This window comes from Pygoscelis adeliae, unplaced genomic scaffold (assembly GCF_000699105.1).
Source record: "Pygoscelis adeliae isolate BGI_AS28 unplaced genomic scaffold, ASM69910v1 Scaffold42, whole genome shotgun sequence".
NCBI classification, from domain to species: Eukaryota; Metazoa; Chordata; class Aves; order Sphenisciformes; family Spheniscidae; genus Pygoscelis; species Pygoscelis adeliae.
In genome coordinates this window covers 6,546,182-6,559,546 of record NW_008824283.1, presented here as the reverse complement: position 1 = coordinate 6,559,546, position 13,365 = coordinate 6,546,182, and the positions used below count along the sequence as shown (strand labels likewise).

The 13,365-nt window shown below is 43.3% G+C and overlaps 1 protein-coding gene across 1 annotated transcript in view; it reads right to left on the bottom strand.

Annotated features, from left to right (window-relative positions):
• Positions 1-2,043, bottom strand: part of WWC1 (WW and C2 domain containing 1) — a 60,153-nt gene extending 58,110 nt beyond the window's left edge. Inside the window, exon 1 of the mRNA XM_009318517.1 lies at positions 1,991-2,043. The gene's annotated coding sequence lies outside the window, so the exon portion shown is untranslated. The remainder of the gene's footprint in view (positions 1-1,990) is intronic.
• Between the last annotated feature and the right edge of the window lie 11,322 nt (positions 2,044-13,365).

Genomic DNA, 13,365 nt, shown 5'->3' with positions numbered 1-13,365 from the left:
GCAAATTATCAGTTGCCTGAGCTAGCCTCAGCCATAGCTTGTTTATAACTTACTGAAGCTGTTCCAATACAACCATCACTGTTGCTCAAGGCAATTACCTAAAATATCTCAGCTACTCATTTCCATCCTTCTTTTTAAGTCAAAGCTGTTTCATGGATCTGACATTGTGCCTTATAGCACTGTACATCTGGTCTCAAGCAAGCCATCACGAGAGCTCACAGGTTTGAAATTTGCTGCTTAACTGAGTACTACTTCACCATCAGCACCTAAATGAAATGCAACTCCCATGCCAGTAATTTTTTCACCAAATAGTTTCACTGTATTATCCATTTCATTCATTTCTACCCATACACCATCAGTGCAGAATTCTCAACATGTATATTAACTTACTCCTATCAGCTCAGCTAAATAAATCATTATCCACAGTTCAGCTCATCTGCAAAGACCAAGCTGAAATTCTCTGGCAAACAAAATACTCCTGTTGCCCTTGTCTAGTATCTTTAAGCTAACCTACAGACTGATCCAGAGAACCAACTTGCTACCAAGTTCCAAAATCAGTGATGAATCTGCAAAACTAATAAAAACACAGACCTTACTGGCAGCGGTCTTTGAATACTCCTCCTTTCCATTAATAGTGTCCTTTACTCAATGTCCTTCTAATAATTGCCAAATCAATGGCATAAACAGATGCTTCTACTGTTCCAGACCAGAGAAGACAAAGGACAGCAATATTGCAGAAACTGCAGTGCTTGGGATGAATGAAATATGACATTGAAATTCTCTCTAACAGCGTTTCAGAGAAAAATGTTGAGTGTTTTGCTAGGCTCCTGAGCAACCACATGCTGAGCAAGGCCAACATGCAGGTAAAATGGTGCCTCCAGTTATGCATGCAGAAGATACAGGGAGGACATCCAGAAAGAAGCACATACCTTTTTAGGTGTCACCTTCACAGTGTCGCAGCAGATGAAATTACAGCCCACAGCGCAGCACTGAGAAAGCACCAATCTGATATTTAAGCTGTCTGCTTTGAAAGACAAACTACAAGTGACATGGCTGCCTCACTGAACCCATGCTCACCACCCACAATGCCAGGCAAGCACAGCGCAACTGCACCGAATGCAGCTCAGGAGCAAGTCATGACTTCTAGGGGAATCATGTTTTGCAGGAAGGTCACTGCTGCAAAAGACAGTCCTTAGGCCATTTCAACTTACTGCAGCAGCAGAAACTGTGCCCAGAAAAAGAGGGAGCAGTTTTCTGTGTGCCAGCTAGCTTAGTGAGGAGATGGATGGGCACCAGGGCTGAAGGAACAGCCACCTCCCAGGGCAGAAGGCTCAGTCGCTCCTCAGCCTGCTCCAGCCCTGCCAGTGGGGCTTGTGCTCAGGCCTACAGCCAGACCTCCAGCAGCACAAGAGGGCAAGATTAAATGATGCACTCCAGCCACAACCAAGCTCTAGGGCAAACCTTTTTACCTTTTCCACCAGCAAATGTACAAGTGGTTACAATACTGTAAGCAATGGTTCACTGTACTCTTTTGAGATGGATCCAGAGGCAATCATTTATGGTTACTAAAATGAGGGGGGGGGCAGGGAATCTAATTCACATCCCATCCAGCCTCTACCTCAGCAGCACTCATTTGAAAAGTGAGGTTTGTTAATAAATTAATCCCTTCTATTTTTCCTCCTTAACATATAATACCTCACACATCAGCCATTCCCCTGTCTGCACCTGAACTGCTTGATGGGCAAAATGTCCACTATATAAAGCCAACAAGTCACCCACTCAGGGTTCAGTTTCAGAAGAACTGGGTTTGTTTACCCCAATTTTGTCCCTTCCATGAAACTAAACCAATTCATATTCTTCCAGTACTCAGTGCTGCCTTTTCTTCCCCTTATGTATCTAGCCACCAGCTTAGACACGCTGATGCTCTGACATGGCAGACGATGACAAATTCTCAGTGCTCATTGTAAAAGCAACAACTTTTCACAGTTACCTGGAAACATCGTTTCAAATCAACCGAAGTACAGCTTTGTACAGCAGAGCCCCCAAGCACCAAAGGGACATCACCTCTGCTACATGCCTCCTTGATCACAACACAAGACAGCAACACGGAATCCAGGGCTCTTCTCTGATCACCAAGGAGCAGAACCTACCTGTGACCGAATGAGAAAAACAAGTAAACAGGACTAAAAGGGCAATTTGTTACACCTGTGCCAGCCAGAAAAATGCATATATAGTCCTTAGTGAATTGAGTGCATTTCCCCCATTTCCTTGTTCAGTTGAAACAAAGCATCCCAGAAGTGGGCTGTTACAAAACAGGGACAGGAAAGCTAAATCAGACAACACAACTTTCAAAGAGGTACTAACCTCAGTGGGGAGGAAAGAACACGAGAACTTTGCTAGCTTTTCCCATCCAGCATGGATGTACTTTATATTCTTCCCAACACAAAACTGATGCGCAAAGGAGAAAGCGCTCATAAAGCTACAAAAAGAAGAAATTCCAAAATGAGCCATCAGGAACACCAGGAGAGACCGCAGTAAGCAACACTTTGCGATGGTCCAGATACAAGAATAAACCACAGCTTTCCCAAGGGGTAAACAGAGAATTTAGTTTGATGTAACTGAGCATGCTTAGGTCCAGTTTTAAGAACTGAGCAGAACTTTAATCCAGAAAATGTGGTTCTTTAGTAACTGACCATAGCAATACAGAAACACCTGCCATCCCAGAAGTCCCTGCTACCTGGCCACCAGTCTGCTGCGGAGGCAAAGCAGCTGGTGAATCTAGAGAGGACACAGGCCTGCTGCTTCCAGCTGCGAAAGGATCCCGAGGAAGGCGAGGGCAGGCACGGAGCACATAACACAATCGCATGAGGAGTCCCAACCTTATATGGGAAGTATTAGAGGCATACGCCGAACTCTGTTTTTTCAGCAGGATGCCTGTCAGTTGCTGTCCCATTTGCTGTCCCATTTAGTCCCATGACTGAAGGGCAAGATAAACCAGTCACATCACCCCACCCTACCCAGAAACTCTGCACTGTCACAGAGCACTCACTGGCCATAACAACCCAAGTTCCAGGAAACAGTTATTCTATAGCAGTATTTTTCCCCATTCATGATGTTGGAAGGTATATACTTTGTCTATAATACTGTAAAACTTTTAAAAACCAAAAGCATCAGCAACAGTACATTCATATTCATTTTTTTAGCGTTATGTGAAGAACTGAGGCTACATCCTTTAAAGGCAATTCACTTCACTTGTACAAAGGCTACTTCTTTCAGACATCAGCACTCCAAGCTCTATTACCCATCTGCCTCCTTCCTTACCTACAGGATATGAAAGTTTAGACAAAGATATTTGACATCAAAATCAGTTGAGAAAAACATCCTAAAAAGTTTCCAAGTCTATTTGCTTTTCTTAGCATGCTAAGCTTTACAATATTTCTTGCAAGTCTCTGCTTCACATGTTTTGTTCAAGACCGAGTATCCTAATAAAATAGTGCCCAAAGCACACCAAAAATCTTTTAATAGAGTGAAAATTAGAGTACCAGATCTATTACACCACCCAGCCTTTCCTCTCCACTGGAGAAGCATTAGAGCCTTTGGACATCTCATTTCAACAAGAAGGTTATTTAGTTCTAGAGTTTGGAGTAAAGTATTTAATCGCTAAAGGATTTGCAAATTACACATGAATATGCATGTAGCACCTCTCACCATGACATAAATCCTATTGTATATTTATGAATGGATTGCTTTGCCTCCAGCTTCTACATGTATATAAACACAGGTTTTAATCTTCAACTCCTTCCTCTCTCACTTCTTTTTAAGGAGTTCCTTAAACAAATTTGCATTTTTGGAATCTATTATCTACAATGTATTTCTTGCCTTTTTTAAAAACTCTGTAAACCTTTCTCCCATCAGGCAAAACGCTTACTTTATGAAAGGCTTTAAAGACCCTGTAAGCACGGCCGTAAGAGCACTAAGCAACAGTGTTATACAGCTTGTGAGAAAGTAGAAGCAACAACCACTGGAAAAAGGAGTGCTCTGAGCATCAGAGCTGGAAACACAAACGCAAGAAATGACAGGTCAACAGCTTGCCTTCGACTGGAAAGACACTAGCTAAGGGGAAGTAAACCCTTCATAAGCATCTAGGAAGCGACATAAATAATAAAACTCTTATTGCAAAATCCTTAATTCATACTGACATAACTCCACTATTCCCTACCCCTTCCATCAGGTACCTAGGCTGGTCCAAAGCAGCTTGGATCAAAGCAGCATTTCAGCCTGTCTTCAACAACATTTGGTAAGAGGCACCCTACACCTTTCATCAGGTACCTAGGCTGGTCACAAAGCAGCTGGATCAAAGCAGCATTTCAGCCTGTCTTCAACAACATTTGGTAAGAGGCACTACTGTCATTCAGAGAGGTGTTGCCACACATCTGCCCAACTACTCCAGGGAAGTAATTCAAACAATAACGCCTTTAAAGGTCATTGTTAAAATGATTTAATTTCGGTTATTTCACTGCAAATCTATTCTGTAATAAATCTGATTGCAAAGAAACACCAACATGCAGCACTCTGTCAGAAGCAAGCGTCACAAGCAGATTCCCAAAAAGAACAATTACAGGTGTGAATTACCACTTGGACTGTTATAATTTTTGTTACTACACAGCAGAACCCTAAACACCGAGGAGTTAACTGCACCAGCTGCCTTCCTCTTTCAAGGAACTGGTGTCACTTGGCTCTGTTCAGAAAACAGGAGCAGCCGTTGAGTCCCAGTCCCCATCTTGCTACCTTGCAGTAGAGAGCACAAGGGCTCTGGCAGCAGCCACGGAGACATGATGGGACATGGCTTGACACAAGACTAAGTCCTCCCACCCCCAAATAGTCATTGCCTGTTCACACATCTAAACCAGCCTGTGAACTGCAGCACGTTCAGCTGCAGTCATGTCTCCCTCCAAGAATCGAGGGATCTCTTCCCAATGGGAAGGAAGAACCACCACAGCACCTGACTCAAAACCCATCGTGACCACACTAGAAAGGACCACCAGCCCATCTAAGCTACCAAAGGTGCAACACAACTTGTCAGAACTACCATCCAAAACTGCAGGAGCCTGTGTCTGGGAAGCAGATAGAAAATAAACCAGGAAGCACTATGGGGTATTAGCTAAAGACTACTGGACAAGTAGAGAATAAAGATGAGAAAATTTAACACAGAACATTTGCTTTAGGGATAAGAATGACATTTACAAAGGATGTGTGAAAACAAGCCTGAGTGGAGGACTCTGTGTGACCAGAATTTGCAAATTAGTCTTTGCAAACTGAGATTTTTATCCATGCAAACCTTTTGCAAATGACCAAGCCAGGTTCCTCGGCCACATACCCCTCCCTTTCCACCTACACATTCTTCTCATAAAAAAGAAATCTTAAAAAGGAAGTGAGGAGTAGTGCCCAAGGAGTATAAGAGATCAGGCAAGCAAACAACATGTGCTTTAAGAAAGTATTTACATTCAGGTTATGCTCCCCTTAGCATCAAGCAAAGACCACGATGGCAGATACCTTCTAAATTGAGTTACTAGTGAGCCCGTTGCATGAGAAACTAGCAATGCCACACAATAGTTTATGAATAATTAACAGATGACATATGACAATATATCTACCTTTATTCAGAATTCTAGACCATCTCAACTGAAAAGATATCACATTGCTATTTGACAGACTGGATTTAAGTTAAATCTGGAAGCTACTAAATTCAAATTTAAAAAGCAAAAAATAGGAAAGTTAGGAAGTCTAAGGTATCTTGCAAAACCGTGGTGCCACAGAAAGCCATGGGACATGGTAGCAGCCATGACATTTCACTGTCCTACATATATAAGTTAAAATAAGACAGAATAACACTCACTGAGGACTGTAAGGAGATCTCTTTACCAGACAAATCTGCCTATGTCTAGAATATTGGAAAACTTACTTTTTGAGAACTAGCTGTTAAACAGCCTAAAGCCTTCTATGTATGTGTCCACATAAGAACTAAATAGTCAGTATCCCATCAAGGCAACAGATTGTTTAACTTTGATGCTTAGATCTTGTGGTGTGAAATACTTACTAGTGACATAAGAAAAGACAAATTGCAAGCCTGGCTTACTGCCTCACTGGCTGACAAGCTACTTAGGTTAGCTGGATGTAGAGATAACTTCAAGGAATTTCAGAAAAATCTAAACAAGAGAGAGATCAGATGTTGAGAAATGTTGAATAAGGTACTGAACACAAGAGTTGAACCTTTTTATTCTCTGCAGGGTTAACACACACCACTAATCAAATACACCCAAGCATCACCACATACATACTCCAACAAAAAAGTCTGTTCAAAGTGTTGATTTGATTTCAAGTTTAACCATGCCAAAACTCTGCAATACAAAAATGTTATTCATGTTAAGGATTTTTATTTTTTTTTAAACACAATTCAATATGAAAAGCTCATCTGGAACACTATATACAGTACAGGTCATCCTAATTTAGATAACCCTTACCATTCTATCTTAAAAATACTTTCTTTTCATATCAAGTTCTCCCTTGAGAAAAGTTTCCATCCCTGCTATACAGGAATTCATTCAGAGCAACAGCAGTCAATGAAGCTGCATCGTTAGCATCACTCCACTAGTCGTAGGGAGCATCTGGAAAAATCCTAAGAAGGAAGGTCTCTGGCTAGCTGAGCCCCTCTCTTCCCATCAAAACAGCAGAAGTCATAAGCAGCAACCAGAAGACTGAACCAAAGTCACATCAGATGCTGAGTAACAGAAGTGGCACCATTATGAACAAAGGTCAGGTCTGAACAGCAAAAGCCTGTCTAAAGAGCACTGCAACAATCTAACAGCTGTTAAAAACTAGAGCAGCATCACTAATTGAGCACGGACCTTACCCTGTGTGCACTGTTGCAGTACAACTGCCACATCTCCTAGATCAGTGACATAAGATGCAGAAGCACAGCACACACATGCTGCCTCAGAAATCCTAATAAACCCCCAGTGAACCACGGGAGCCCTATGGAGCAGGCAGTAGACAGGCTGAAGATTTCCCCTCAGGGAAAGCAGCACAGGGGTGAGCAGAGGTTTCAGCTTTAGAGCACCATGAAACACCCAGGTGCACTGCTGCAATGCAGGCAACAAGAAGCCCACCCTCACCTGACTGCCCCGTCCCTGCCAGCCCAGGAGAACAGCTGCCCCATGCCCAGGGAGCCGCCTGCTACCCCACTCCCACCCACGAACGTCCTCCCTTGCATTTCAGCAGCTACAGCGCAGGCTGGTTCTACCGACTGAGTATGATAAACTCTACCTCCCAAAGGGCTTACTAAGAGCTTCTCTGTAGCCTGAATCAGGCTGGCTGACCCAGCACCACCCAAGACAGGCCACCAACCTGAGACACTTCACAGGAAACAGACTGGATAATTTGCAGAGCTGCATCACATGTGACAGTCAAATACTTTCTATTATCATCCCCACCCAAATTCCCTTTGAGATAATTTGGATAAGCAGCTCAAAAACATACTCAATCTTTCAAACAGTCCAACTATGCGAACTTCAAGTGTCCAGGATGAAGCTGTCAGTGAGATGACTCTTCCCATTCACTCAGGAGTTAGGTGCCACGGTCCAACAAGTTGCTGCTGCCAACCCGTGATGCCAACCTGCCTGGACGTCCCGCAGGATTCGTGCACTGGATGGCTTGGAGGCTGCATGGGCAAGGGAACAGCCTGCACAGCTGGGCCACCAGCATGTCTTCTAGCAGCTGCAGAGGCTCAGCTGCCATCTGAAATCAAAAGTTGTGCCTGGCACAAGCAAAATTAACTGCAAAGTTATCCACAGCACAGCTTTATAGAGCAGTTCGGGGGCTACCTATATTTTCCTGTGCTGCTATAAGGGTCCAGAAGATTATTTTGGCCGCTGCTGTTCCTCTGCAGGCCATCCTCCCTGTGGTAGGGTTATGACAGATGAAGTAGCAGAGAGCCCTCTCCTTAGCAGGGGACTGCCCTTGCTCTGAGTACAAGGCTATTAAGGCAGCTGTAAGTCACATATGAGAAATTTTCAAGTTGTTGCAGGGTGATTTAAGCAATAGTTTCACTGATATTTTGGTTCAAATAGTTATGTGACCACTTTACATCTCAACTCTGCATAGAGCAGATATGAATGACTGCCTCTTGCAAATCAATACTGTTTATTGCATGCTTTAAATCAATAAAGCTTTCCTCCACAGAGTAAATTCTTCTAAAACAGTGATTAGGCATTTGAGGAGAACTAAATAGTTTCACTGAACAATACCATTAGTCCTGAAACATCAGCTTGACATCCCAGCCAGAAAGCACTTTGTCAGAACTAATTAATCCCCACAGCACCTCTACAAGATTAAGAAAGCAATTCATCTGCTTTTTAAATGTGTTGGGTACTTATGTTGCAGAACATCGTGGCTGGTGTGGAAGCCATAAGTACCAGCATAAACAGAGAACAGCCCAAGCCAGCAGAACCCATCCAAAAGCATGAAAAACCAGAGAACACTGACAGCTGTAGGATTTGGCTTCTTTGCATCTTCCTGTTACACACCAAACCTCCTGTGCCTATCCAGAGAGTCTTCCAGATGTCACTTGACTGGATGAGTGGCAGTGAAAAGCAGTTATTATTCTATTGGGAGCAGTTCTGTCTGTTGTTTGTTCAGCCAGTTATCTATGCGTGTAGCTTAAAAGGGAGGGGGGAGCAGTAACCTTAGGCTCTGAACAAGAACTCTGGGTTTTATTTGAGCAGTTAAAGCTAAGTCTTCATTACCACAAGCAAAGCACGTAACCTTACTAAACAGGTCTCAAATGGCAACCAGCCAGCATAAAAAGTATTTCTCTCCAAGGAAGTGGTCAATCTACATAGCTCTCATATATGTGTATATAGTAGCACTAGTCTACATACCTCCACCTGACTTTGCTTAGCTGCTGACACCCCCCCTTTATTCATTTATTTTTTCAGCTAACACTTGCCCTGCTGGTGGGGCACTCAGGGCCACCAGGTTCAGGCAGCCAGCCCCAGCACAGGGACATCATCAGCAAGGCTTTCCCAAGCCAGCTGTATGATCTCTCCCCGCCTCTTTGAGAAAGACTTGAAGCTCTCCCATACTTGACAAAACCAAGTGTCAAGTCAAGCCCAGAACATTTCAATCCTGGCAGGCAGCGAGATCAGCAGTCTCTCCATAACACGTGCAGGAACGTGTTATGGGGCGGTGATGCTTCTCAGCATGCTGAGCAGAGTGCAAGGCTAGCCTTGGCAGTGTGCAGTCACCTTCAGGAGCACAGAATATGAATCAATCATTTACTAATAGATTCCTCCAGTAACTGAGATAAAAGCCCAGTCTGAAAAGGCGGTGTGGCAGATCAGTGACAGGACCACCCTCAGCCACCTAGCACACATCACTTCTTTATGTACAAGTTATCTCATTAAAATTTTTTGGACAAGTCTTCTAATAAATTCTCTGGCACAAGCTAGAGGAATTTAAATCAGATTCAGACATGGAAAACTTTGCTGCAAACTCATCTTCCTGTAACTGTGCTAGCTATGAAGACACCAGTACGAATTACACCTTTAGGAGATGCTCTACCCCACTGCTGGTTTCATCTAGGCTCCAGCAAGTGAAAATCTACTCTCCCTGTAAAACTCCGTCAGAAATCACAGGGCAAAGCTAAGCACCTCCGGCTCTGGGAACACCTCCTTGGTTGGGCTGGCAGAGAGCCTGACCAGGTCAAGTGCCTGGGGACAGTTTCACAAGTGCACCCTCAGCAGCACTCCCAGGTTGCCACCAGAGCCAGCCCCACTCCCACACCTCCTAGCCTCCCGCCCAGCCCCAGCTATGCCAGCACAAGTTTCTGCACAAGCATACACAACATGGATGAACTGTTTCTGTAAGATAAACCCAGACAGTAAATTAACATTTTTTCAGCCAGACCAGTTTTTGGACCTCGCTCCCTGCACTGATACAGAATTTTACTCTGGCAGCAGCTTAAGGAGCCCCATCAACACCACCACCGAGCACCCACGCCAGGTGACCAACACAGCAGCCACCTCTCACCTGCCATACCCACATCTTCTGGGATTTACTAGCCGATTTTCTGCCATTCCACTGGATGCAGATCAAGATAAGTACTTCGACATGAAAATACATGACCTACATAGAGATGAAGTTGTTGATCCCCTTGCAAATAAGTTTCCAGTCCATGGCAGTGTCACTAACTTTGCAAGCTGTCAGTCTTTGAGGCAAAATTAAAGGACTGATCTTGTGAGCAAGATGACCTTGCCAGAGCAGAAGATGAAGCTCAACCTACATATTTCTAAACAATGTGATTTACGGAGATTTCTTCAAAAGCAATTCTGATCTTTTAAGACTCAGAATTCCCCCAAGACGCATTAAAAAGCTGCTGAGCTGAACAAAGCTTCACATTTTTCATTTTTTTCATGTTCCATAGGGAAGATAAAATAATGCTTTTAGTAGTTCTAAAGTCACCGCCAATATCCTTTATCACTACACACGTGTGCATACCACACCTTTAGCAGTGATGCCCTTGTTAACAAGCATCATACCTGTTGTTTCCAGCTACCCTCCCTGGTTTGAAGTAAGTTTACACAAGTGAGGAAGCACACTGGCTCTGAAGGCAGTCCCTGCAGACTCCAAAGCGATCAATACATCCTACCACAGGGTTTGTCTGGAGAGTCTCAGGGAAAAAAACCCAAAACAATAAAGTTTGATTTTTCATAACTGAAGAGGTCTGATTTCAGCTCCAATCCACTTTTTCCAATTACAGGTGCAGCCTGTGTTAATTCATCTTGAAAGACTCTTGATATTAATAAATTAAAAAAAATGTCAAGTGTCACAATAATCTTACTTGCTGTCCTTGTCGCCCTATATATTAGCACTTATATAAACCGATTAATTTTCATTTACTGTGGAAAAAAATTGTAAGAACAGCACAAATCCTACACATTAAGACACCTGATCCCAGAGATGGCACTTAGATGACTATGAAGACTGCGTTTCTGTCACTTCTGTACTCATGGAAAATGGTTATCAACGGCTTCTATGGGCACACACTGAACTGCCTGTTCTTTATAAAATAATCAGCTATTTTGGGGAATGTAAACGTGAGAAAGCAGCAGATTCACATACATATGACAGGGTGTTTGACTAGCTATCAGTAAAGAAAGGCAACAGCAGGCATTAAACTAGCAGCCTTCAGCTGCGTGACCTATGCTGCTGCCAGTGATGAAAGAAAAACCTAGGGAAGAGAAACGCTCCATCTGAGAATTTTCCTCTTTTCTCCTTACGCTTAGTGATTTTCATCTACAGAAGAGCACAGCTCCTTTTATTCTCGCTGCTTTTCATTGCCCTTCCTTCTTCTAGCCTTTTTATTTTGGAGAATGCCCACATTTAAGTTAGCTATATTTAGCTTTATTTCAGTGATTATAGTTATGCTATAGGCAAATAATCCAAGGAGTGGACAGTTACATATGAAATTTTAGCATGATGCTCACATTTCTGAATCTTTAATACAGGAAGTTTGGAGACCAAGTGTGCAGAGCAGACTGGGGATGAAAAGCTTCAAGATCAGAATAATGCAGAGGAGACAAAATACTCTGCAGGATTTCACATCAAGCCTAGAAGGCAGACCTAGAGGGGCATGGCTAGATGACTGCGCTCTCTATATGACATGCCTAGCTTTTCTTCAGTAAGAACCTCAGGCTCAGCAAACCTGAATCTTCCTGAGTAAATAGGTGGCCCTAACTATTTTAAATGCACAAGGTCCTCTACATGTGACAATACATACATTGGCACATATTGGCCCTGAACCTCTGCAAATCTCTTCCCTAATTCTCTTTACCAAAGCTCTACTTCAGAGGTTCAGGCTGGAAAAACCTCCATATAGAGTGGGAAGGGATTTCAGGGAGCAACTGCAGAATCTGGGCTTTCATTTAATAAACGTCTCCAACTCTTTAAATCAATAAGAGCCTTCCAGAAATGAAGGGCCATCAACTGAGGCACTGCTGCCTCCCAAAACTGAAAACATCTGCTGCCGTTTAGTAGCTTCACCAAGCTTAAACTAGAAGTGCTCCTATTTCACTAGGTTTCACACTCAACAGAAATCCAGTGATTGGGGTAAAATGAGAAGTTCAGTCAGCTCCATCTAAAATAACCTAGAAAAAACTGCTTACACCACCATGCCAGTAGGAAGAGTACAAGAACACAAATACTGGAGAGCGGGACAGGTTATCAGGCATCTCCAAATCCTCAGTGCAATCAGAAAGCTTCTGAGTTGAAAGGCAAGGAGAAGTGGAAAAAAACCCTATCTTCTTCCAAGACAGTTTGAGGGAGAGTAGAGTTCCCCTAAACCCGGTGTAAAGAACCCAAGGACAGCACACCCACCGGAACCTGGATACCCACCTCTAACCCTCATGTCTGATGAAAGCAGAAATCTCATTCGGGGCACTCTGTCATAGCAATTCCTGATTCACACTGATGTTTAAGAACAGGCAGCAGCTGGTGCTAACATTTTGAGACACCATTCTTATTTTCTAGTTGGTCATCAGCTCAGCAGCTTACAGTGCAGACACACCCTCTGTGTTAGGAAAGCAACTGGGACAACTCTCTGGCATGTTTTACCAAATGGTATGTACTGGTGCATACCTGAAAGATCATGCTTGCTTTTAAAACTAAGAATGACAAATTTCTTCCCCTAGCTCAGTAAGGTTTGATCTCCCATTACACAGTATCCAAGTCCTGAATTATCTAATTTCAAACAAATCTACAAAAAAATCAGCTACGCGAGCTTCCTTTCACAGAAGGAAAAACACAGCAGGGTTTATTTTTCCCTCCACTGGGTCACTAGAACTGCCTTACAGCTTTTTAACCTGAAATTCTTGCTTACAAGGTACCTTCATTCTTTTCTGTCACACCATACCACAGGTACAGTAACAGTTAAGTCACAAAATTCTTCACATTATATAACCTTAGATGATTTCCCAAAATGCTAACATCCACAGGCTTCCCAGGACTGTCCTGAAGTCTAGTACACCCTTAAAAGGTATGACGTAAAAGTGCTCTGACATGCAGTTGCTTCAATCAAGATTTCAGGCATCTGAGCATCATTCAAGTCAGCTTTACAGGAGAGTGAGATGCTACCAGGTGCCAGTGACTTCCTACTGGCAAAGTCTAATGGCCCCTCTTACCAACAGTCCATCTGCAGGACTGGTGTCACGCGTTACACATGAGCTGGAAAACCACCAGCCCCACCTACATCACCAGCCCAGCTTTTGATTTCATAGAGTCCAAGGCCAGCTGAGGTCCCACCTTACACCC